This window comes from Apus apus, chromosome 14 (assembly GCF_020740795.1).
Source record: "Apus apus isolate bApuApu2 chromosome 14, bApuApu2.pri.cur, whole genome shotgun sequence".
NCBI classification, from domain to species: domain Eukaryota; kingdom Metazoa; phylum Chordata; class Aves; order Apodiformes; family Apodidae; genus Apus; species Apus apus.
Genome location: NC_067295.1, coordinates 13315159 through 13341958, shown reverse-complemented (window position 1 = coordinate 13341958; position 26800 = coordinate 13315159). Strand labels below are relative to the sequence as shown.

Below are 26800 nucleotides of genomic sequence, written 5' to 3'. Positions count from 1 at the left end.
AAAAAATCATTAAATGTCCTAAAACAGATATTCTTTGTTCTTGGTGTGGTTTTGAGGTGTATTTTGTATGTTGATGGAGATAAGGAGTACAGCTATGTATCTTAATTTTTATGTGCAAATTCACAGATGCAAAAAACACTAGGCGATTTTTTCTGTTAAGTCTGCCACTTATAATCTTTTTGGGATAAGAAAGTAAAATGCATTGTAGTTTCCCATTTCATGGGAATCTTGTTAAATTCCTTTCTCATTCCAGCATAATTAGAAGTGAAGGGATGCAGTAAGCTGGTCAAAATTACGCATTATGTGTTGTTTATAATGGTGATATTTCTTTTAGTTTTTTAGTGTAAATATGTATTAAACATTTTCCTTTTTTGACGTGTGCTTCAGAGGTTTACTCTTCAGGGCAAGAGAATATTCTTTTGTCAAAGATGTGCTTTACTTTCAAATGTGATTATTTCAAATGTTTAAGATACATTTGGCTGAAAAGCTACAGCAACAACAAGAAAATGTCAATCACGATCTGCCATGGATTAACACAGGGAGGGAAGGTGGGAGAATTCTCTTCCCTACCTGTTGGAGATCCTTCACTTACCTTTCATTTTGTGGAAGGATAAGTTTTGCAGTAGAAATAGGAACAAACAGCTTTAAGCCTGCCCATTCTTTCAGCAATATTTTTGTCCTTACGGGAGCACAATTGGGCTCAAGCTACTGATACCTGTGGAATTGGTACATCTCTTCAGCTTCTTGATCTGGGCAGTAATTGAATGTCACCTGGAGATGGAAAGGGATTGTACTTTTCTGTTGCAGTGGCAGGTGAATTTAGAAAAAGGATTGGAGCAGTGTGCAGATTAATGATGACAGTGGAGATGTGGTACAGAATGCTTTTGGGTCCAAGAGTTTTGCTTATAATTTTAAATTATATTTGGACTATTTCTGTGACACCTTTCAGTTGTAGGATAAGCTTTCCTCTTGAAGTGTGTGAATGAGAGACTCAACAGAGCAATCTCAAAGTGTAATGTCATGTACAGTCCTTCTCATGGAAAATTCAATCAATGAAAGAAAGCCAAGAAATATTTCCATGAAAGCTGAGAAACTCACATTATTTTGCCAAGTAAGCTGAGCATTACCTACATAGTTTCTTCTCCAATAGATGGATGCTTGCTAAGTCAAGCATAGCTTTAAAATTGCCTTTAAAAATCTTTAGATGTCAAAGGTTTCAGTTTCAGCAGTATTTAATAAACTCATCTGCATAGCCTGCATGGAGTCAAAGTTTTCAGGTCAATTCTTGATCTATTAAGATGAAGCAAATATGTACACAGCAGTAAAATTACTTCCTGTTCATGTCTTTAGAGGCTGGTTGAGTTTTTCTTTAGTTCTCAGTCAATACAGCACACTTGGACAGGTTTGATTTTTTGAGACTATAGTGAATTTTTTTCCTATGTCATATTTCTTACTTTTTATGACTTAAGAGTAGCTATGTAACATCTTAGTAAATAATATCAATACACTACAAGATTCACAAAACACGTAAAGAACAGTGGTTAAAAATTACTCAAAATGCTATTTAAAATAAAGACCAGCCGTTTTGTAGAAGGCAGAAAGTACGTTCATTCTTGGAAGTTATTAACTTCCAAAAATATTCCAAAAATACAAATATTTTGAGTTTAGGAGGTGGTGTCAGAGTGCTATCTCATGGAAAGGATTCCGGTGCTTTTTTGGATTAATGAACCAGACGTTCACTTGGACAAATAGTTGCAGCTTTCTCCTCTAGGATGCACAACTTACTAATATTTGCCAAAACTCATTTTTAATGCAACTTTGTGTTGTCATCAAAAGGCATTTGCAGACTATATTGCACTTAGAAGTGCTGCCTTTCCTGCCTTTGCCTTTGTAACTCCACATACATCTCATCTCAGTCTCATTTTATGCACAAACATACCTCTAACCCGTGCAAAACAGTATGACATTTTTATTGTTATATATAATTTACATCTAAATGCTGCATCCAGCAACTGAGGCTATAGAAAATGTTATATATGCTAAGGCAACTAACCCAACCTAAGTTCAAGTTAACCCACGTGCCTGGCTCTTTGTCACCCCTCATCTGAGTCTGGGCAGGATGGGTGTGTCTCTCTCTGGTATGAAGTTTGCCACTAGCTCCATGTATCTCTCACAACTTGAATCAGAGAGCCTGAGAGTGATTGGAAATATGCACGGATGATACATGTTGGAAAAGTACAGGCAAATTAATTGACTCATAAAGTATTCCAAAACAATCTGTAATTCTGCTGCTGTGGTTACTGTGCTGTTGTAATTTCCTCTGTATTACTTATAAATTATTAAGTTGGGATAGTATGATGAGGTTTCATTTATCTAAATATGAATTACAACAATTTTCTAGGATGTTTTGCTTGGCAGCTACTGTTATTTTCTACAGTGTTCAAATGAGAAATTAGATAACCATAAAAATTATACCATTAGTTTGTTATTAGTTTGTAATTAAAAATGACTTAATCTGTACATTACAGATTTTACAGATGGAAAAAAAAATAGATTCAGTGAGAGCCTACTCTAGTCACATACAAACGGGTTTTAAATGAAGCAAAAGAGCAACAGGGTTGATAAATTTAATTCAAATGTACATAGCTGTGATGGCTTGGTATTTGTTAACAGCCAAGCAGTTGACACAGCTCATAGTGCACAGGAATAACACATAGATGGTAATTTCCACATTTAATAAAGTTATATTGCAAGCATGTGTATTTTTATCTTGTACTCTTCAGAGAATACATTTGTAAATCAAGAAGGAGTATTAGGTTTATTTCAAATATACACAATGTGAATTCCACAGGGAATTCTCAAAACTTTGAAACTAAAGATATTAACTGCTACTGCAGTTCTTTGTTAGACTGGTAAATGCAAACTCATCTAACAGGTTTTTTCGTAGATCCTCATTATGTGAGTGCAGTGTAGGTCCTAAAAAGTGTCAAGAATGTGTTTAATGAAGAAGAAGTAGGAAACTGAACGGAATGCTGTAGATATTTAAAGCCCACTGGCTTTAAGACCTGCTGATCTGTCCCTGTGCCACAAGAGATCCCACACTATTGCCAGTCTGTACCACATTATGCTGGTTCATGGGGTGGGATTGTAAGGTTACGACCTTTATTCCTTTAATGGCTGCATATTTGCATGTTATATTGGCTAGAGAAATGGTTTCCTAATGGAAGTTAGGGCTTTAGTCTGTACATTTCTTGGTATTGTAGTGTTTTTCCACTTGAAAAGGAGAAGCCTAAATGTTTCGGACAGCTTTAATTTCATTTCCAAAAAGCGATCTGAGACACATTTGGTTTGCACAATGTAACCTCGTGCAGAGCTCCTCAGGATTACATCGAACAAACTGTTTTCAGGAGGCATTTTTCAGAATAGCTTTGTCAGTACAACAGTAAAGCTAACACAGCTGTATTGCTCTCCAGTGTCTCAGAAAACATCTATGAAGTATCTGTGGTACAGCCAAACAAATACTGGCTAGGTTTGGATTTTTAGCTCCAGCATGTAATCTGGATGTACTCTTTACTGTGGAAATATTTTAAAGGGAACCTAAGTTTACATCATTGGTGACACAGATTAACATTAGGTGTGTCATAATACTGTATCAAGCATGTACTAATATATAATATAGATGGGTATACATTAAATGTATATAATGTGTGTATCACAGTATGTACATATATATATACATTTAAAGTTTTACATTAGATTTATTTTCTTGTGCAAGCTTGAAGTTCAAACTATCTCTGTGCATTACTGAGGGCATTCCTTTACAAGTGATGCGACTAGCAGTAGGGTATGTGAATTAAAAATGTCTTTCAACTAGGGTCTTGAGGAAAAGGCCTTCAACTTGGGAGAAAAGTAAAAGTTACAGGCTTCTAAAAGCCTACACAATTACTGTAGGAAATAAATAAAGAAGAAGCCTAGATTTTTGTTATGCAGGCCTCTGTGAGGCTGCTTTGTGATGCACATTCTTGTATGGGGCTGTTTTGTATTCCTCTCAGATAAAAAATAGTGTAGCGTAATGGAAAACTCACATTTTTCAGGGAAAAGAAATCCAGGTTCTCAGGCTGACAGTTTCTTAAAGCTATGCATGTTGATGTTTTAATCTCATGCATTTTGATAGTGCTTGATGTACATAACTTGTAGGTTTGATAAATTTTTAACGAAGAAGTTGAAGATGATAAGAAAACACAAGGGGAGCTTTGTATTTTGCACCTTGCCTTCAGGTTTAATTTTCAGTTTTTGCACCAAGAACAATCCTTGTCAGAAGGCAGATGGATCATACGTTGCCCTAAACTGGCTTTAATCCCTTAAAAAAAACCCCAAGACCAAAATACAAAAGCAATCAACAACAACAACAACACAAAACTCGTAAAATAGCTTAAAAGAGAAGTGCAATAAAATTAAAGTAAGACACTGTATTTGTAGAATGGAGATAATACTTTCTATAATGAATATGTTAAAGTGTTCTGCGAAATATACAGAAGCTTTAATGGAAGTAGAAATAGTTTCCATTTCAGATAAATGTTTTCTGTATAAAAACAAACCCTAATGATGAGGTGCAAGTTTTTGTTGTTTCTAGACTCACCATTCACATCTGGATCAAATTAAAGAAATTCAGGAAGCAGAGATTTCCTTCCTTGAGATACATTTCTGGACATTTCATGTTATTGTCTTTGGAAATTCAAAGTATAGTGGTGTATAATGCTTTCTTGAAATGAATGTATGTAACTGATAGAGATTTCCTTTTGGTTTTCATTTAAACTACTGGACAGAAGCAGGAGGTATTTTATGTTGTAACACTGATGGAATGATCTGTGGTTGTGATGGACAAAATATATACGCTGTCTCATCAAACCTTGCAATATTTTTTGTGACTTTTAAGCATACTGAAATTTAGTGGTATCAGAATTAGTGCTGAGGTAAAGTAATACTTCCTAAATAGCAATTTAAGATTACCCCCTGCACTTGAATATTTGGGTGTTAGTGCATATATTCTGCTGATTTCTAACAATGCTATTCAGAATTCTTAGATGCTTGTTGTTAACCTCTTGCTGTAATACAAAGGAAGATATTTAGTCGAATCCTATTAGCAGTACCATTCTGTCTTAGCTGAATGTTAATAGCTGAACGTTTTGCTTTGGCAGCTCACAAATTATTCAGTTGTTTCATTGCTATTGTCAATTATTGCTAAAAGAGGCTACTAACATGATGAAAAGACAACTGCTGTTTTGTAGCCTTCTCGAGTTCCTTTTGAGGAGCAGGGTTGCAGTCCTCCAGGCAGCTTCTTGGACATGCTAAAATATAAAGATTTTAGTGTGGCTTGATGAAGATAAGAAGCTCATAATGAATTACTATAGCAAATAGGTCTGTAAATGTGTGTTCCCTGAGGAACATATACATGAAGACTTTCTTATGCCAAAGGCATAATCAACATTTTTTTTAATTATGTGTGTTCTGAGATGAACAATGGCCCTAACCATGACATAGAAGTCATATTAGTACTGACTTCTGGGAGTTCATTTTGCCCGGTAGGCTCACACTTCATCTGTCAAGAATAATCTATTTTTGTTCCTCATGGAGCAAGGAGGAAATAGATCTCTTTCCTGTTAGCAAACTTGTGATATGGACAAGACAGTTTGCACCACAGGTAGCAAATTCTACCTATCAGTAAAGCACAATTGCAATTAGCTAGTGGCTTGCAGTAAGACTCAATGTCTTAAAGTACACGTTTGACTCAGCTTGTTTCTCATTTGTTTAGAGTTTTTCAACGTTTTATTATTGCACTACAGACAATTAAAATCTTGATGTAGACAAGGAAAAATAAATCCTACCTTACAATAAAAACAGATAAATACTGATATGTTATGAAAACATATTAATGTTTTCAGTTACTTCATCCTTTAAAATCTCCTGTTTCTGATATCAACTATTTTGAGTGCCTCCGAGTAGCTATGTTAAAGACTGAATTATGTTAAATATGGCAATATGAATATTATGTTGAAAAGCAGCTCCTATTGGCTTCACTGGAAGTAAATCTCTGTTTCCAAATGGCAGTACTGTACTGCTGTCTAGCTCTGATCAGTTTCTGATTAATTCAGTTGCTGGTGGGAAATATTACATGTGGTAAGACAGTGTATTGAATAGAACAGAAAATGCTATTCAGCATGAAGAAAACCTGCATTAAAAAGTTAATTGACAATAATTAAATACCCAGAAATATATAAAAAAAAAATTCTAGAAATAATATTCATTTAAGATATTACATTAAATGTAAAATGTAAATCAGTTCATACGGCGTGTTATTAGTATTTGTGGATGGCAGAGGATGTCTGTAAAAATACTGGTTTGGTATGGCTGCTGGGGATAGTTTTAAAAATAGGATACAAAGCATCTTTCTCCCTCCTGAGAAATAGGGTGGTAAAAAAAATCACATGGTGAAATAAAAATGAGAAAAGGAGAATACTAAGAATGGTATATGATTCAATAACACTTCTGAATTGCTTTGTTGGCTAGCTAATGAAGCATGGTGCCAAATGTCAATGCTGACATAAGTCAGCATATTGCTAGCCAGCATTTACAACAACAGGGTTACAAGTCCAGGAAAGAGGGACTGTTAACTAGTAAATATGTTTCCAAACAGGGGAAGGATCAAGTCCATTAGTTTCTATTCTCTGTAAATACCAGGTTTCACAATTGCTGCTGCATATGTTGCAGTGGCTGTGCTGTCTGCAGCAGTCTAATGTACTGTTCGTTGCAAATACATGGACATAGCCAAAATTTTAAATGATAACATTTCTGTTTCCATGACAATATTTACTTAATAGGCCTACACTATTCCAAAACTTTAAAAAAGCTGAGTTGTTATTATTTTCTTGTTTGAAATGGTTCTGGTTTAAATTCTTAATGGTGCAGTTCAATTTGTTCCATGTCTTGTAATTACCTTGCTTTCCTCACAGATACTCAGGTTTCTTTGTGAGGAAATTTGCATATCCATTTGATGTCATTATCCTAATGACCACATATGGTCATTTTCTCAGCTGCTAATTATTTTAAATAGGAAATGTATAAATATGTAATTAGATTTAAAAAAATAAAACTTTTTATTACAGCTTATAGCCAAATAGTAAAATACTGATTTTTCTAGCTCTTGCCATAGGTTGATTGAGATTATTTTTTGCTATCCTAATTTCAGTCTTAAATATTTTGCATTTTCTGTATGTCAAAACCAGTGGGCATGTGTCTAATAAGGATTTGGTAGCTATAAATTATAGATAGAAGATCAGAATACAGACATTGGACTTAACCCAATTTGAGAATAAGTGGAATGGTTTGTTGCTTATCAGTCTTGGAGAAACTATATAAATACATATTTTGCTTTCATACCAATAATGCCAGAGAGACCACGTGTAATCAGTGAGATGTTTCTCCTCTTGGTCTTCAGTATTAACCATATTAGGCTTTTCCACTATCATGGACATAAAGAAAAAAAAAAGATTAAAAATGACAGAGGCTTGATGAGGTTGTGTTCAGCTCATCTGGCAACTATCCATCCAGGCCATTCTTTTGACTCGTGAGGAGCTAGTGGTTGTCACTTGCTTCATGCTTATAAAGACTCTACTGCCTCCCATTTTAGAGAGGTTTATGAGGATGAAGATACAAAAGAATGGTAGCTAAGTCTTCCTGGTGGCAAAAAATCAGTGACAAAGATACAAATTTACTAGCATGAAAGTCTGATTCTGCAGTGATAACCGAGAGCTCTTTACAGTACTTAGGTGTGATGAAGTAAATATCCATAAGGAAGTCACCTTCAGTGAAACAATTAGGGAGCAGGAATCTTCAGGAGCCTTCTCTTCTCTACTGATTTCAGTGACTTTCTTCCTAGTGTTGAGGTTACTTGGGCATGTATTCCAGCAATTACTGCAGAAGTGATATTTCTTTGTTATTTTGAAAGCAAAGCAAAATTCAGAATGTTTTCCTACTATCTTGCAAAGTTGAAGGAGGAAAAAAACTGAATCCTCCAGTGTGTTTCATTCAGAGTTAGAAATTAAAGCATCTGATTTATTTAGGCAATTTTCTTAAAGTTTTACAGGACAGGCTATTGAAAGTTTTTTTTTTTGTGAAAACGAATGGTTTTCTTTCACTGCAAGCATAAATATTTTCCTTAAACAGTTTTAACTACAGTAATCAGATTATCTAGGTGACCTGGTGTATTTATATGGATAAAATTATAAAAATTATCAATGGAGAATAGTAAGAGTCCCGTTTAGTTTCAGAATAGATGTGTTAGTGTGCCTGGATGAATCCTGTTCTTGCATGTTACCACACAGTGATGAAGGAATTGTCTCAGTGGAACCTCTGGAGCTGATCAAGTTTACTCTTCCACTCAAAGACACTAATGCCAGCTCTAAATCAGGTTAGTCATGGATTTGCCTAGCAAAGTCATGAAAACTTCCAAAGATGGAATTAATGTAATCTCTGTGATGTACTAACCACCTAGTGAAAAGCTGTTTCTTAGTATCCAGGCTCTATCTTCCAGACTGAAGTTTATGTTATCTTAGGCTAACTTAGAAGAGTTTAGCTCTGTCATCTGGCAACTACTCTTCAAGTGAAGGCTGCAGTTCGGTTGTCTTTTAGCCTCTTCTTTGCCAGACTGTGCAAACCTGTTCCCTCTACTTCTCCTCAGCGATTGGGCTTTAGTCCCCATGTCACCATGATAGGTGGACCTTCTTCAGTTTTACATCATCCCTTTCAAACTGGAAGAGGACTTGACTGGATACGTTTACAATCTGCAACTTTTTAAGAGAAAACTAGCTAAAAGACCGAATACTTGTGAGAAAACCTGAAAAAATCTGCTTATATACATTACCTCTTTATACTAGTTCTACTGCTTCTGGTATTCCTGTCAAGTGTTAGCACTAGATGCATGAAAAAGATTTAAAGCTATAGGATTTTTTACATTAATCAGTGATATTAAATTAGTTGACTAAATATTGCTGTGTTGGCAGTAATTCAAGGCAATCTGAAAAAAGGATGCAAAAATAAAGCTTTAATAAAGATACTGGTCTGAATTCCCATGAGGGGATCTTTAATGAGGAGGCAACTGTAAGGAAGTGAAGCCCTTTTTGTGGAGAGTATTGACAAATATACTGGGTCAGGCAAATTTTTAGACTTATCAAAGCTGTGGATCTGGTTTGGGGAATGGTCTTGAGAACGTTTTCCAATATTTTTTTTAATAAGACATGTTCTTTCTTGATATGCTCTTACTGGGACAGCACTTTAGAAAAGGGCCAGAAAAAATTAGACTTCTCATAGAGATACTCTAGCCAGATGTATTTTAAGTTTTGGGATTTAACTTGTTTGCTTGTGTTCAAAAGAAGGTATTGATTGCCATTGCAATTAAAGAAAGATTTTAATGGTTCTCACACCTACTTTCTCCTATAACTTTCCAAGTTAACAAGGCAAGTGTTAGTGGAATGACTTTCTGTGCTTGAATAGGAGTTATATTTATTGAAGCTTCCCAGAGTCATTGGGACTGTTGTGTGGGATAAAAGCTTTTATTCACGTTCTGTTCTGGAGTGGCTTTATGTGACTAATGATTTGAAAATGTATAGATGGAAACTCTATCCCAGCCAGACCCAGCACACTAACATCTTTGTCTTTATTGAAGTTGCAGTTCCATACCTCAATGGTGCTACCTCAGACAGGAGTATAATTATTCAGTAATACAGCAAAGTGTTTTACCAGGTTTTGCTCAGGTTGATAACATTGCAACAGAATCATAAAAACTGGATCAAATATTTTCCTAAATCAATAAATCCATCTTTGAATCTGGTTTATGGTAAAATCATATTTATGGACTGAAAATCACAAGCAAAATTTGTCTGTCATTTACTTAATAATTATTTAAGTGACTGTGCAGTATTAATATTGCATTGCTAGTTGTGGCTGTTACTTTTAATTTCACCTACTGAAATCTCTATTTGTGTGAAACACCACTCTACGTTGGGGAAAGAACATAATGCAGCTCCTTCTCATGCCAGACTTCTGAGCATTGGGGCAATATTATGATCTTTGTACTGTCAAGCTCTGATTGCCAGTGTTTTTTGTAATTATCTGCATAACTTGGCTCATATGGTCAATCCTTTTGACTCCTGAATTATCAGATGTCTTATAAAGGAATATCTTTTCTGTGATGTATTTTGCTTTAAAGAAATTATATTTTAACAGCAAGTCATTTGCCTGAATTCATACTTTTGGTTATTGCCCTTTTTGTGACAGTACAGAATTGTGTTATGCTTTATGACTCTTCATCCTCTTGAATGATGACATTTCTGTTTAACAGACAAACCATGATAGAAGTTCAATCCAAAATGCTGTCTACAGTACTCACTAGAGGGTTAAACAGGAATTCCTGAGACAATACTAAAGCATACACTTTTTTACATTTACGGATGCTGAAGCAAATCCATTTGTTTAATGTTATGGATTTTTTTTGTCCTTGTTAAACAATGGAGCTGGTCATATATATTCTTGTCATGAATCAATAATTTATATTGTTTTCATTTTATGTTATGGAAGGCTAGTAAGCACATCTGACAGAGAATACTAACTTGACTCAGGTAAATGATTGCCAAGGGACAGTGATTTATTATTAAATCTGGGAAAGATCAGAGTGAATCTTGCTGCCCAACCCTTTTTTCTTTATCAAGCAGAATCGGATTTGCAGGTAATGAAAACAAAAAGCCTCAACTTAAGTCAATTATTTTGATCTCAATTAAAAATAATGTTCATGTCAGAAAGTATTTAATGTAAGTAGTTTTACTCGTCTGAGTCTGGTGCTTTGTCAACTAAACACCTGTCTTAACTTTTAATGGTATTAATGATATAAGGCTTTGAATATGCATAAATCTCTAGAGGATCAGAGTCCCATGCTGTATTGACTGAAATGCAGTCAAGCTCTCTGCTGGGCTGGCTACAAGTTAAACTGTTCCTTCTCTCATGTGATACTCTGGACTATAATAAATTAATTTGTTGGGTTCTTTTAAGTACCAAAAATTACTTTCATTAGGAAATTATCCTTTTAATTTATAAATATATTTTAATTTTGGTAGCAAAGCCAAGCTATATTGTACAGGTATCTTATGTTTCAATTTGGTTGCTTAGCAATCAAGGAAATGTATTTACCACATTCGGGGCTGCTTTTTGTTTATCAAAGGTGAATTTTTCGTTTTGTATTTAAGTATGTGTTGTTTATGAGGTAATTTATTTAAGTGGTAGGTTTTGATGCAGGAATGCAACAAATAATAATAATTCCCTGTAAAGTGTTCAAAACTAACCTGGGAATCAAAATAGCAGTGCTTGGCAAAAACATGGCATAAGTTGAGAATGATCATCTATGCAAAAGCTTTGAAGATCAGTTAAATAAAAAGATTGAAGATTCCATAACTCAGCCCTGTTTGATGTATTTCCATCTCTCAAAGATCTACATAGTAAAAGTAATTCAATAAAAGAATCAAACCCTGACACATTTCTTTTTTGCAACTGTTTTAAAAGTATGGGCCCTGCCAATTCAAACCATTCTATGATTCTTTGGCATTTCTTAAGTAGAGGAGGTTTGAAATCTTGGTTTGAATAACTAGAATTTGCTTCATTTCTTGAAGCTGTGAAAGACTAAGCAATAGGACCTGTGTGATGCAGCAGTGACAGTACTGAGGCTTTCTCATGATTCAATTTTTTATTTTTTTTTTTGGTGATGTCTGAACACTAACATTAGCAGCTAAAAATTTACAGCTATCTTGCTTATCTTATTTTCATGGAATCATTTGTTCTTCACTATGTTAATACCTGTTTAAAAAAGAACAACTTGATTTCTGCGGTATAAACAGAGACTTGAAGTTGATTACCAATTGTTTTTCCTTATGTGTGTTATACTTCGGTAAACTTTTTAAATTCAGTCTGCTTTAAAGGTAATTAATAAAAGTAATGCAGTTTGTTGTATTAAACTGGAAGTTAGCAGATGTGTAGAAATAGAATGGCTTTGTCATCAGGCTCCTGTGCTCTCTGGAACTTCAGAGCTTGGAGCAGTCATAAATCACTAACATATATATACACCTATGTTGAAGAGAAGGAAAGATACAATCAAGGAGTACTATACAAAATTAAAATTCAGGCAATTTGGTGGAGTGAAAGGTAAATGAAAGGGACACAGTAAATCATAGTTTATGTGCATGGCAAGTGTTGGTTAAGCTTTAGAATAGGAGTTCAGTCACACTTTCACTTCAGTGTGACCATTTCTGTGCCTTAGTGTCAGCATGAGAATAAGCATTACCAGATCTGGACACATTCTCCTATCAACATCAATTTATGGAATGGATTACATGCTTCAGCATGGTCTACTGCATTGGAAAGTAATAAACCAGAGCACTTTGGCTTTAGTTCTAGTTTAGCAGAACTCTTAAAGATGATGCTGGCTGCATCTGGATTCTTGGCTGCACAGACTGTTTTATTGTGGGTTTTTTTTTTATCTCAAGATGGGGATGGGACCCCCTGGGAAACTACCATCAGGGATAAAGGAGCAGAAGAGAGTGGGAAGCTATTTAAAGCCATTTTTCTTACAGCACAAGAGCTCTTGATTCCCATGAATAAGAAGTCAGGCAGGGAAGGCAGGAGACTGTCGGGGCTGAGTAAGAACCACCTGGCCAAACTGAAGTGTAAGAAGGAAATGCACAAGCATATGTAGGGGTAGGGCCAGGAAAGGCACAGTTGGAGTTTGGAGTTAGGCAAGGGATTTGAAGAACAATAAGAAGGGCTTCTATAGGTACATTGGTCAGAAAAGGAGGATTAAAAAAAAATAAAAAAAATGGACCCCTCAGTAAATATGGCAGATCATCTAGGGACAACTGACATGGAGAATGCTGAGGTGATCAGCAATTTTTTGCCTCAGTTTTTACTGGCAATTACTTTTCCCACATCTCTCCAGTGCTTGAACCTCAGAGCAAGGAGTAGGTGAACCAAGTCACTCCCATCGTAGAAGATCAGGTTCGAGACCACCTGAGCCTGAATCTGCACAAGTCCATGGGAACTGAAGAAATACATCCCAAGCTCCTGAGGGAACTGGCAGATATATTTGCTAAGCCACTCCCCATCATATTTGAAAAGTCAGGCAAAGCTGCTAGTGACTGGAGAAAAGGGAGTATTGCACCAATTTTAGAAAGGGGTAATAAGGGATTCTCTGTTTTGGAGATAGGTGACTTGGAAGAACTGGAGAAAATATTTTCCATATAAAATAATCGCTGCATTCTGAAAGGAAGTTTAGATAAATTTTTCCTCGTCTTTCACAATTCTAAAAGTGGGCTATAGGAAGGTGTTTCTCAACTACTTGAATTTACTTGGGCAGATAAAATTATATGCATTTCCACTGAAGAGTTTTTGGTTGCCATTTCACATACAAATATCTCAGTCCAGCTCTTGGTGCCCATACCTTTAAAACAATGTCAAAAAATTCCAGTAAATGTTTAAATGTGATTCTGTGCCTTGGCTGTCCATTTAGCTCTGATCGGTCTTGTGCAAGTGATCAGAAGCTTGTAATTATTGTTAACAGGACAAGTTTTTTAAGATATTCTTAGTCCTGACCCTGTCTTGATGTGACAGCTGTCTAGCTGTCTACCAAGATGAAAAAACACCAGGCCAGGGAAAGTATGATCAGCCTACCATGCAGTATTGTAGACCATATAAGTGTGTTAAAAATCCTGAATTAGTAAATACTTTAGTGGTATTTGAATATTTGTGTGGTGTGCATTCCAAAAAGCTTTTTAGTATACACTATAAATAGATGAGTGTATGTGTGGGCTGCATTGTTTTATTTGCTCTTTTAAAAGTGAGTTTTTATCAGGCTGTATACAGAGCCCTTTTTAGCTGAACTCTTTAACAATAGCTCAAACAAAGCAAAAAAATGATATTTTCTGTGTATTTTATTACTGTAAAACATTAAAAAAACTTTTTTGTTGTCTTCCCTATTGCCGGTAGTCTGGATAGATACTTACAGATAGTTATATTAAAATACTTAACTCCTCTACTTATAAATCATCCTAAAATGGTAATAACTTTATGAAAGCAAAATCAATACAAATTGCATAAGGTTTATGGGATAGATTTTATAAACTTTTTTGTTGTAGTAACATAAACTTATAATAGCCACTTCTTTGAAATTCAATTTTAATACTTCAAATATAGGACAGGGACTTTCTACTTCTCACTATGTAATTTCAATACCTTTTTTCTTGATATTTGTCATCATAAATAGATACAAAATTTACCGAAGTGATTTGCCAAAGAGGCTGTATATACATTAGCAAAAGAGGCATAAATAACTGTAAAGTATTCTCCTTGATCAGTTCTTTCCACATTGAGGATTACAAAACTTTACTAGATTATAGCAAATGTGAGATTGACCCTGACACATTTGATTGTGTTCTTGAGGCTTCATGAAATAATCCATCCATAAATGGTGTAACGATAGAAATTATTTAGGAGCTTTTACTGGAAAGTGCTTGATTGCATAGTGGGAGTTGTTGGGTTTTGTTACTGATTTTACAGTTTCCTGGTTGTGTGCTCCTATATATCCAAATCTATCTGTCATATGGGAAGGGAATATATGAGGCCTGTAGTTATGGTAGTTTCTTGCTACCAGTAGTTTAGAAACTGTTTGCAAAACAGTTATGATGTGATTTCAAAGCCAGCACAGAAAATAAATTTCAGGTGTTTGTCAGAAGGCAGGTTCCAACAGTGCAATCTGTAGAAAACTAGTATTGATTAAATACTTGTATTTTCGTAGTGCAGATGGTGAATACATTAGTTAAACTTGTTCTAACTTTCATGCCACTTTGTTTACAGTTTAACTTTGTTCCTGCTTAAATCTGTATTGGTGCAATTTGGCTGAGATTTCTGAAGGCCATTAATTTGCTTGCAGAGTTTCTGCATTTTCAGATTACCCAATGAATGAAGCTGTCCATTAATCATAAGATGAAGAGCCACCACTCAGAGTGACAATAAAGCTATGCATCTTAGTCAAGAATTTTACACCAGTCGAAGAGGCTAGAGTAAAATAATTTCAGAAGATAAAACACAGAGGGCTCTAACCTTGTTAAAACATGTCAGTAAATAATAGTTGTTTGCTACTGGTTTAATTTCCAAAATTTCTGATGTATTTAGTTAAAGATTTAGAGGGACTAATTGTAAATGATATATACCCGTTGTTTCTTTGGTTAATAAAAATGGTAATACCTGTGCAAAAACTAAACTGTTTTCAATGGCATAATGTAGTTGAATCATGGAAAATAGCATTATAAAACAGAAAGAAAACCCTGGGTATTGGTAATTTCAGTTTGAACTTCCTTTGGAATGAAAAATACTGACTGGGTGTGGGAACTTCTTTTAAACTGCATGAGAAAATGAGCTCTATTGCTGTGCTATTCACTCAGGCTGTAAAACTGTACCAGGCATATGTGTGGATGAGCTGATCAAGCATGCAGCTTGATGCAATACTTTCTTATCTAAATCTTCAAGTGTGGCTTTGGTTCTCCTGGTGCCTTGGGCCAGAGATATCTATCCAAGAATGTGGATTTAAATTTTCTTTCTTGAATGTTTTGTATGTTTTTACAGTGGTAGAGCAGCTGTTAACTTCCCAGGCTAGTGTGTCTCCTTCAGTGAATCTCAGCCATTGGTTCTGGAGAAAAATAGGAATGGATAGTAAAAAATAAATAGTTGCAGACCTTAGGAAAGCAAGGAAATTTCCTGGTTTGCTTCAGAACTGTTGTTCCAATCATTATTGCTGTCTGTCAGTAAAAAGTGGTTTTGCTCTTTGGTCTTCCCTGAATCCTGTGTGTTGAGAAGCTGAACTAGGAGATGAGTAGGATGGTCATCATGACAGGGAATCAAAGTGTACATCTGGTGGTGTTCTCTGTTCGAAGGACATAACGTTGTCTGCATTAAGCTCCATCCTCATGGAGTTCTATTTCATCTTGAAGATAAATCTCTTATATTTGGTTAGGTATCTGTAGTTTACACTGCTGTCTACAGTGCATTTAGATCAGCAGAGAAATAGTGGCCATAATCTCTTTGAGAAACCCATGCATTTTGCTCATTTCAACAGTGTCTATGGCATAAGGAATGTTAGTTTTAGGTGTCTCTGTAGTTAATTTTTCTTCATCCTGGAAATTAAACCTACCTCATTAATGGTCATAGAGTATGAGAAAGAGGAAATAAATAAGCAGCACAATACCGAAGCACCATGTAATCACTGCTTGCAAAATATCATCTAGCTACCACAGGGTAATCACCACTTACTATTGAGAAGAACTGTGAGTTGGCTAATAAGTCAGTATGTCTGTAAGATGATGAAGGATGTTTGAATAAGTTACCTGCAAAGTTGTCTTTTTGTATGTTTGGGTTTTTTTTAATAATAGATTATTTTAAATTCAGCTGTGGATTATACTTGCACCAGATTTCACACAGATTTCCTAGCTACCACACACACAGAGTAAATATTGCAAAGACAGAGGTTGTACCACACAGCCTGCAAATTATTTTGTGCCAGATCATTTTTATTTTAATAATTATGTCTATGGAGATTTACTATGCTACAAGAAAAGCGTTATGTGAAATCATGTGAATTTGGAATATTACATAAGATAAATTACTTTTAAATTGAATTTCTAGAATTCAATTGATTGTGTTTGCCTGAGATGAATAAGGAATTATCTACATTATTATCTAAAACTTAGACATGCTGCTTCTGAACAACTTGGAGAATAATTTAAGAATATTTCTGATAAAGTGCAGCGCATTTCACCTTGCCTTAGATGGCTTGAGAAACATAAAAGCAATGTTTTGGTAAAGTACATTTAAAACCATCTTTTATAGGTAAGGTAAAGGTTGAATTTTCAACTTATTAAAAACAGAAATATATAAAAAATTGTACCTTCATCTCTATTTTCATCTTCTAATCTTGGCATATCTTTAAAAGAGTTTTTTATTTGCTGCAGGTGGTTGATTTTTTTTTTATAGCCAGCATAGATTTACATTTGCTGTATTCCTTAGAATGTTGCTGTAATGTGTGTGTCATTGACCAGCGTGTTCCAATGGTTATTCAAAGACACGGGAAGGGATAGATGGCTTGACTTTTTTCTGGCATTCAGCTTGCTTTGCTATAAAATCCTTTCTCTGTCAACAGGGAAATTATTCTTGTGAATTCTTTAGTGGCAGACCATAGCAACAGGTAAAATCCATCTGGGAGGTACAGGGACAGCAGAAGGTCTCTTAATTAGCTTTCTAATTTACAGTGAAAATAAATATTTTATTAGTCATCATTAACTTATAACTTATCATGGTGTTACTCACTTGAAAAAAATATTGTTTTGATTGCAAAGGAATACACTGCTTTCTCAACGTCAGCAATGAGTATCTTGCTTATGAAGCAGAAATTCACTTTTTTACCTAATGACTGAAGAAAGAAATTAAATACAATAAGAAGGATTTCCTGAAAAACAAAATAGCAAAAGAAAGCAACAAACACAGCTGAGTTTGATTTGGAAAGAGCAATAGGAGACATATGTCATGTGTCATTATAGCAGAGAACTGGCGACAGTATTATTCATTATGTGGTTTCAGAGTGCCCTAAATTGGAGTATAAGATTATTGGAAGTGGATGATTTCCCCAGATTACTGCTTAATAGTGACTAAAGGGCCCACATTACTCATATTTGCAATGAAAATAGTGCCAAAAACCAGCAGTAGTTGACTGGAATGAAATGTGGAGCCCTCAGGGTTTTAGCTTGAGATGCAGCTTAATTGTGTGTCTCTTGCTTGATACAAATGTCCCTAAGTCTCTGAGGCTGGTGTGCTTTCAACATTGTCAAATTGATCCAGCAGTTTCCAAAGTATTTACTGGGTTTTTTTTTTTCTTACTGCTTTCTCAACAAATTATTATAATCACTTGCAGACTTAAGTAGGTTTTCCTGTTTCTGACTGTTTATCATTACCAAATGCTACTTTCTTTAAGCTTCCTGACATTTTTTGTTTATTTCCTTTATCTGCTTGGTCTTCTGTAGTGATGTGGTTGGGAGAGGGTTAGAGTCTGAACAGACATGAACAGAACCTTCCGTTTGCAATTCTAGAACAGACATATAAGAATGACCCAGCTGGGACTAGTGTAATGTAATTGATGTGTTGATTGCTCTTGTAAATGAAACACAAGTGTTGTGAAATACATTAAAATAAAAGCAATCAACATTTTCAAGCAGATTTATAAAATTATTTTTAGGTAGGATTTTAACTGTGAAATTTCTTCTGTCTTTAGGGGCATGTGGTAGCCCTATTTGGCATCAGAAAACTGGGCTTAGAGACTTTGGAGTCAGAGACATCTCTTAAGTCTTTCTGGGTCAACAGGGTTGGCTCAGAAAGTGACTAGGATCAACTGGTAGAATCTATACATAGTATCTGGTTAGAAACAAGATCTTAAATATGTATTCAAAATAATCTGAATTGTTACACCTTCTGAGTATTGTTAATCCTTGAATAATAGATCTCATAATGTTGATTTTGTGGGTGTGTTCTTCAAAGAGCCAATTACTGATGATGATTTTAGTTGTTAGTATTTCCTATAGCTTAGAAGATTAAATAGCTGTCTCAAAGTGCTCAGCAAAATTTTCTCATTAGAACTCTTGTGGATATGTCCCTGGAGGGAAGGGGAGCCCAAGAAAGCTAGTCCATATTCAAGCATCACTTCCTCCATGCTAAGGAGTTATGTGTCCCAACGAAGGGGGAGGCAGGCAGGACAGCCATGAGACCTGTATGGATGAGCAAAGAGCTTCTGGACACAGTTAAATGTAAAAACAAGGTACATGGAGAGTGGAAGCAGGGCCAGATATCCTGGTGGGAGTGCAGACAAGCTGTCAGTGAAGCAAGGGATTGAGTAAAGAAGGCCAAAGCACAGACAGAGTTGGAGCTGGCCAGGGTTGTTAAGAACAGGCAGACCCCCACTGTGACATCTCCTGCCCCTGTCTTCCCTTTAGGCCTGCCCCTTAAGGTTTCAGGTGACTGCTCCTCTATTCCCAGGTGGAGTTCCACAGACTCGAGCTGGTCTTTGATGTAGAGGGCGACACCACCTCTTCTTCTGCCCTGCCTGTCCTTCCTAAAGGGCTTATACCCAACCATCCTCACGCTTGCAGTCCTAGGGGTCATCCCACCACATCTCAGTGGTACCAGTAACATCATAGCCCTGCAGGCTGCACACATCTGCAATTCCTTCTGCTTGTTCCCCATGCTCTGTGCATTCCCATAGAAGCATTTAAGATGGTCGTCCTTCAAAGCATACATAAATATGCTATAATATGTCTGTTCCCAAATATATTGCAAAATCCCTGCTTTCATTATATGCAGTTCCGTCATGACAATCAACACAATATGTAGGTTTATTTGTAGATTATATCCTTGTATGGCAGAAATATTTAAGAGAAGGAAGGTGAGAAGAGCTTCTATGAGGCAGCTGTGAGTTGAGCCTGGCTTGTAACACTTGTAGTTTCTAGATTTTGCTATTGGATATCAATGTGACTTTCATCATTTCCTCTTTTGTAGTATCAAGAGTTGTGTCAATAAGAAATCCTGTAAGATGCAGTGAGAAATCCTGAGGAAAAAACATGCACAATTTAAAAGCCAGGTATTGTTTTATCATCTACATTTTCAACATGAAAAGGAGAAGCCCGTAGTGTCTGTGTTTCTAACTCTACTTTTGCCTGACTGCTCCTCCAGTATTAACACCTCAAAAACCCCAAATAATTTTGTTCTATTTTCTACTCACTTCCCTATAAAACTAAAAGGATTTTAATTAGACCTATGTCACAAGTGGTTCTGAGACCATCAGCAGTGCCTGTACCTGACATGAAAAAGTAAATGAAGCAAAAACATGCTCTAGTTTCATGCACATTTTATTGGAGTTGACAATGTTAGCTCATTTAGTAGCCAAGAAGTACTCTCTTCAGTGCTTGAATTACTAGAGGAATTGTGTGGTCTGTGGCATGCAGAAGGTTGCATTAGACTGTCATAAATAGGTTTGGCTTACCCTTTTAAGGTTTTATTGAGAGTTATTTTGGCTAGCACATAGGTTTCATGTATTTTCCTTCCTCTTCCTTCCCTCATTCAGGTTGGAATAATAGATTCCATTTAGAGCAGCATTATCAATGTGGCATTCAAAGACCTATATGCCACTGTGTAGTAACCAACTTACTTTCAGGCTTTTTGGAAGGAACAATAGATTTCTTTTAAAAATAACTCTAATTTTTCAGCTATGAATATATCTGGTTAAAAAGCATTTAAATATCCAGTTCAAAGGAGAATTGGGCATATGGTTATAATGGTAGCAAACAACAAGAACTGCTGTCATTACAGCTCTGAAAAGTTTTATGCAAATCTATTTAGCCTCATGTTGTAATTCACTAATTTGATATTCAAATTATAGTTTGTCCTTCCTTCAGCATCCTCTACTTAAATTGTAACCTAACAGACCTGTCTTTCACTTTACTTGGATTTCTGAGTAACAATTAAAAATTAAACATTCATTATTTATCAAATCATTGTGTATTTGCTCTGATTAGTAAGTAAAACTGTTTAGCAGCAATACAATTTACAAAATGACAGTTGAAGGTTTCATCAAATCATCATTTGCTCACACTCAATATTTGCATAAATCTGTTTAAAGCCAAGCAAACATCTAAGATTTATTTTTAACTTTATTTTACCCTAACATAATTATTAAATGGCCTGTTTTATTCACTGAGCAGTTTGAGATGCTGTATATAACTCATGGGCTGAGGCACACAGTGGCCTAAAATAGGGAATACCATGAGACCATATTTGAATTTGCTCATTCCCATTTGCAGTATCTTAACTGACAAGCGGTTTCCTATTCATTTTAATGGGGGTTTTGATGGATCATGCTACAGTGTAAGGAGACATAGTGAATAGGTTTGTAGGTCTAAGAGAGATGGCATATTTGTCACAGATGGTGTGGTGAGTTGTAAACTGTCTGCTGTCTTTTGTGCTCACTAATCCCATTACAGTCAAGAACTATGCAATATGAAAGAGAGCAGATGGTTCTGACTCTGCTGCCTGCCGAGTTTCTGTCCTGGCTGCACTGCCAGACACACATTGAAGAGATGTATTTCTATGCTGTTCTTCATCACTTCACAGGTCTCAGTTGTTCATCCAAGAGCAAAATATGTGGTCATTGCTGGAAGCAGAATTTTGCAGTTCCTTAATCCTGTTTTTTGTCAGACTTGCTTTTTGTATTTCTGGTACAATCTGATCTAGTGCACATTCATGGGTCATAACTTAGAAGTTGTTTTTTGCTACCTTCTTCCTCCCTTCCCTCTTCCGAATCAGATAGGTATGTTACTTTTTTCCTGCAGGACACAAGAGGTAACACTCCATCCTTGGTTAAACTGCATTTTTCTTGAGAAGCTTAGCTCAATTCTTGTCTCAGGATTACAGTTAAAACAGCAAATTCTATTTTCTTTCATTTAGCTCATTCTTCCCTAGAAAGTAACATTGCAAGATGCCCCCCAGACTTTCTGAAATGTGTGTCCCTATCAGTTATTTTAATCTAATATTTAATCTAAGATACTTGTAGGTATTGCAGGACATTTCACACATCACATACTATTTCTAGTAGAATATTGTGTGGATAGTGAAATATTTTATTGCAGTTAATTGGTTTTGCCTTTTTAGACCAGCAGCAGGGAATTGTTAAAGGACTTTATTTCAAGTATTGGTTTTACTGGAGCAGGCAACTAAATTAATTTAGCTGTTGAAAGAAACTATGATTTCATATGTGGTGTTTATTTTTCCCCATCTCTGATTGTCTCCCAGTCCTTAGACAGGTATGGTTTGCCATTGTGCTTAGGACAACTGGCATTGTTAACCTCTCCTTTAATCCTGGAGGGTTCAGATGTCTCCTAGTATCTTTAGGCAAGGACAGTTTTTAGCTGGGGGGAAAGATTTGCAGCCCTCAACTTGATATTCTACAACAACTGATCAAGGAAGAAATTACATACTTTTTGTGTTTTTTTTTTCTTAATACTATGCAACCTATTGGAAAACAAGTTAAAGAGGGTGAGTCCAGGCTTTTGAGATGGAATACAGTGAAAAGCTGAGAATTGGTTTATGCATGGAAGTTCAGAATTGTTACAGTGAGGCAGACCCCAAAGTCAGAGGATAGAAAATTCTAAATATTTCATTGATTTGCTAAGGTTGAAATTATTACTATCTCCTGGCTCTGAATGAGTACTAAAATTCATATACTAGCTTGTACAATTCATTACTTTTTGTGAAGGGCTTTATACTAGTACAGTAAGATGTGTGTACACTCACAATTGAAGGAATATGCAGGTGAATACTCAATGACTTGCACATCTAAGTAAATAAGAAGGACATTGAGGTGCTCTGAGCATGTCCAGAGTAGAGCAACCAAACTGGTGAAGGGTCCAGAGAACAAGTCCTATGAGGAGAGGCTGAGGGAACTGGGAGTATTTAGTTTGGAAAAGAGGAGGCTGAGGGGAAACCTTATTGCTCTCTGCAACTACCTGAAGGGAGGCTGTGGTAAGGTAGCTTTTGGCCTCTTCTCCCAAGTTAAAAATGATAGGACTAGAAGAAATGGCCTGAAGTTGTGCCAAGGGATGTTTGGGCTACATATTAGGAAATACTACTGAAAGAGTAGTCAGGCAATGCAACAGGCTGCTGGGAGGTGGTGGAGTCACCATCCCTGGAGGTATTAAAAAAACATGTAGACATGGCACTTCAGAACATGCTTGAGTGGGCATGGTAGCTTTTTTTTCTGGGTTAATCGTTGAGCTCTGTGACCTTAGAGGTCTTTTCCAACTGTGACAATTCTTTGATTCTGTGTCTTGGAACGGGGCGATGTTCTCATGGTCAGTCAATAAAATGGTTTGTGGTTTTTTTAATACAGAAAAAAAGTGCAGCACCGAAGTTGCAGAACTTTGAATTTTGTGTCTATAATCACAGGTGTTCAGTATATCAGCTGAAGTTTAGGGGTCTGTTTCTGTGGCATTCCTCCTTTCTGAGGATAGAATCTGAGATTTTAGAAATAGCAGCCTATCTCTCTTGAAGATGTTGCAGTTTAAAGATTGCCACTTTCTCATCTAACACTGTGCTTCCAGATCCACCTTTGAACGTTAGAAATAATGACCTGCTCTCTAGTGTCATGGACTGTGTTTTGCATTTTGGATATTCAAGAGGCCTGAAAGAAAAAAAACCCAACATTGTTTTTGTGAATTAAAATAATCTAAGGACAAGAGTTTTAAGCAGAATAATAAAGACTGTCTGGGACTGAAGCTGCTGCTATCCTCAGAGTAGGCAGTTTCCTCATGATAAATGGTCTACCTTGGAAAAGTTGGAGTGCAAGTAGTGGGAGAGGCCAAGCTTGTTCTTCACACACATTAATTTGTTTGCATCTCTTTTGAGACTGTCAGGTCTTTTAAAAGGTACAGGTATCTTTTTTTTTTTTTTTTAAAAAAAAAAAAAAGGAGCTAAGATTGGAGACTAACTTAAGTGTTTTAAACACATCTTTTGCTGCCACAAAGTGGTTATATTCATTGCCACCATTAACCCCATTGACTCAGTCACTGCACAATGGCTGAAAGTCCCCTTCTGAAACACTCCAGCATGGAAACGTTAAGACTCAGTGAACAGGCTGAAGTGTAACATGCTTCTGCTGCCTTTTGAACAGCTCTGGGCACAAATAGGTCCCTTTTCATGTGGACAGAAAGACTAAGAGAAAATTTAATCAAACACAAAAGGCTGAGAATACTGAAATGCCAGACCTTTGAGGTATCCTGACAATATTGGATTTGTCTTCTCTGCACCCTTTTATCTTTTTCAATTAACTTTTGTCTGTGTTTCTACTGGAGTTTTTCTTGTTTAAATTCAGCTTAGTTTGTTGGTTGGTTTTTTTTAAATTCACATGAATAATTTCTCCAACTCTTAAAGACATAACATATGCTTTGTTTTTTAGACACAACATGAATTAAGTGTAGTATATGAGCATTGCTATATTTTTATTCCCTTTGTTTTGTTGTTGTGGTTGTTTTCTCTTTAAATAGGGCATTTAGATGTAAAATACCACGTACTTCTTAGTTAGAAGCCGTTTGTAAAATAAAGGATCTTGCATATGCATTACTTTTACGTTTTTGAGCTCAGCCTTAGTGCTATGCTGATATATACCTAAATAAACAATTTTCTGTGGATATTTTGGTCTTTCCAGCTGAGTGAGGTTTAGCGACCCACCTTCTTGTTGATTCCCCAGCATTTTGGACAATTGATCAAGTACTCTGAAACAACATGGAAGCCCTAGATTAGGTGTGGATTTAGAGACAGGTACTTTGTATCAAGTGAATTCAGTAAGTAACCTCATTTTATGGAAGTGATTCTAGACCCAAGCTTTATTACAAGGGCTGTATGGGGTTTGTCTCCTTTTTTTCCTCTCTTATGTGGGGGTAGTTTAAACTCCCTGATGTTTGAGTAGGAAAATACTTCATTTGTGATACAAATGTTTGCAAAAGATAAATACAGATAAATCATACAATAAAAACGAATCATGGGGAGGTTATTCAGTATGCCTGTGCCCTTGATCACAGACAGAATTATTCTACTGATGTTGCTTGCTCTTCTTAAAAGCAGAGTAATACGCATTTTTTCTGAAGCAGGGTGGAGCAGACTTGGTTTGACACATTGCTAATGCTGGAGTCAAATTGATTGCTGACGTTTATGACTCACTGACTACATGTTTACATTGAAAATTTATTATGGAAGATGGATCAGTTTCTCAGAAACCTGTCTTTTTATTATTTTAGGGGGTTTGCTTATGGGTTTTGTTTTATTTTGCTTTCATTTTAGTTGATGAAATAAACTTCAAAACCCCAAACCTGTTCTGGAGAAGAATTTTTTGCATTGTCTGTATTCTCCTTATTGTTAATTATTTCTCTGTTTTCCTAACTGTGGCAATAACTTCAGTAAAATTTGGTATCAGATTATGCCAGAGCCATGGTCTTAGTATGAGTTCATATATTCCAGAGAAGTGCAGAGGACAAACTAATCATAATAAAATTGATAAAAATTTGCTGATATTCTGTAAAAGTCAGTTGGCAACAGGACTGCTTAGGTGTGTGATAAATTGGTCTTAACTTTGCATATTGCTAGCAAATAATATCCTTGGAATATCCTTTCTCAAAATGGCATTCTTTCTTGTATTTAATTAAGAGTTTTTTCCCCTCTTTGAAACTCATTTTGTGCTGAGCAGTTTCTTTGAAACTGGACCCATGATGCTAAAGTAAGAATTTAAGATGTTAAAAAAAAAATAAAAATCCTTAAGATTAATTTGTCTTTTGCAGATGGGAGGCTTTTGTTAGCAAAATCAGGTCATTTCAATCTTAATTAAAGCTTCATTTTAAATTGTGTAGACTTATCAACTGGAAAAGGGTTGTGTGTGGCAGTAGGGAGAGAAGAGAACACATGCTTTGCTACTGAACAGTGATGTTATTTTCTTCAGTGTACAGTACTGCTAGCCTTAATGAAAATAAGTTAAATGAAAATAAAACTGGCTCTCAAGCAAGAGGAAAAAATGTTCTTTTTCACAAGAGCTTATGACAAAACCAGTTAATTTGAAGAGGAAAAATTATACTTTGATGTGGGAGCAAGAGAGGAAGGAATATAATGGATTTGTGGTAACAATTAGTGAATGACAAGATACAGGTGCAGTGAGAGGTCAGTGAGAAGTATGTGCATAAACTACAAATGATCTTCTCAGTCTATTTAAACTGATACAGAACTATGACATGGAAATCTGTTGTAAAACAGGAATTGTAATAATTATGGTTGCCATAAGGAGCATAGGTTGTTGACTTCAGCCTACAGATACATTCAGGGCAAGCAATAATTACTACGCAGTTGTTTTTTAAGGGAGAGAGATAAAAACTTCTGTAGGTTCTAGGAAAACACATCCCCAGAAGAATATGAGGACTGCACTTGCCCCAAAACCCTTGACTGCAGTCTCGTTTCAAGGAGAGATATAAGTCTCAGTTGCAAGATCCACATGTTCCACCTTGTTGAATCAAGTGCTCTTAAACTGTTATTTCCTATTGTCACTGTCTTTCTTAATTTACAATCTAGAAGGATTTGCTGATTGCTGGTAATTCTTTCATCACTTTTTCATCTAACTGATCATAATAAGTATAATGCTGTTATGTAATGAGGCAGCACTCCTCTAAGGGCTAAGTAAATATTATTTATGGCTCAAGTAATTCAGGTACAGAGAAGTTTAACTCATAATGTAGTACCCAAGGGAGGGCTGCATTATTTCTGTCAAAGATTTCTCAAATGTGCTTGCATACTTTAAGATTTGCTTAATGTATCTGGTGGCCCTCAAATTGTGCAGCCTCTTGTGCACTATTATCAAGACTTTGCATAGGTCTTTTCTGTCATAGATTCAGTCATTTACAAACAGTTTGTCCAAGATGTAATGTGAAGTGTTTGTTTAATATTTTCTTTAGTCTGGAATAATTTATACTTTTCAGGTCAAACATCCCCTCTTCCTCTGTTCATGAAAGAACCTTTATAAAGTTTGTGGACAGGCAATATTGTTTTTTTTCAAGGCCTTGATTGCGTCTAATTTCTGCTGACA

The 26800-nt window shown here is 35.8% G+C and overlaps 1 protein-coding gene across 25 annotated transcripts in view; it reads left to right on the top strand.

Moving 5' to 3' along the window:
- The window catches only part of RBFOX1 (RNA binding fox-1 homolog 1), a 1074031-nt gene that overhangs the window by 609612 nt on the left and 437619 nt on the right, over positions 1-26800 (top strand). Inside the window, exon 1 of one of the 25 annotated variants that reach the window (XM_051631831.1) lies at positions 19687-19768. The exons of 23 other annotated variants lie outside the window; for them this stretch is intronic. The gene's annotated coding sequence lies outside the window, so the exon portion shown is untranslated. Of the gene's footprint in view, positions 1-19686; positions 19769-26800 lie in introns of those variants that run through there. One more of the 25 variants, XM_051631843.1, reaches the window with a different exon arrangement.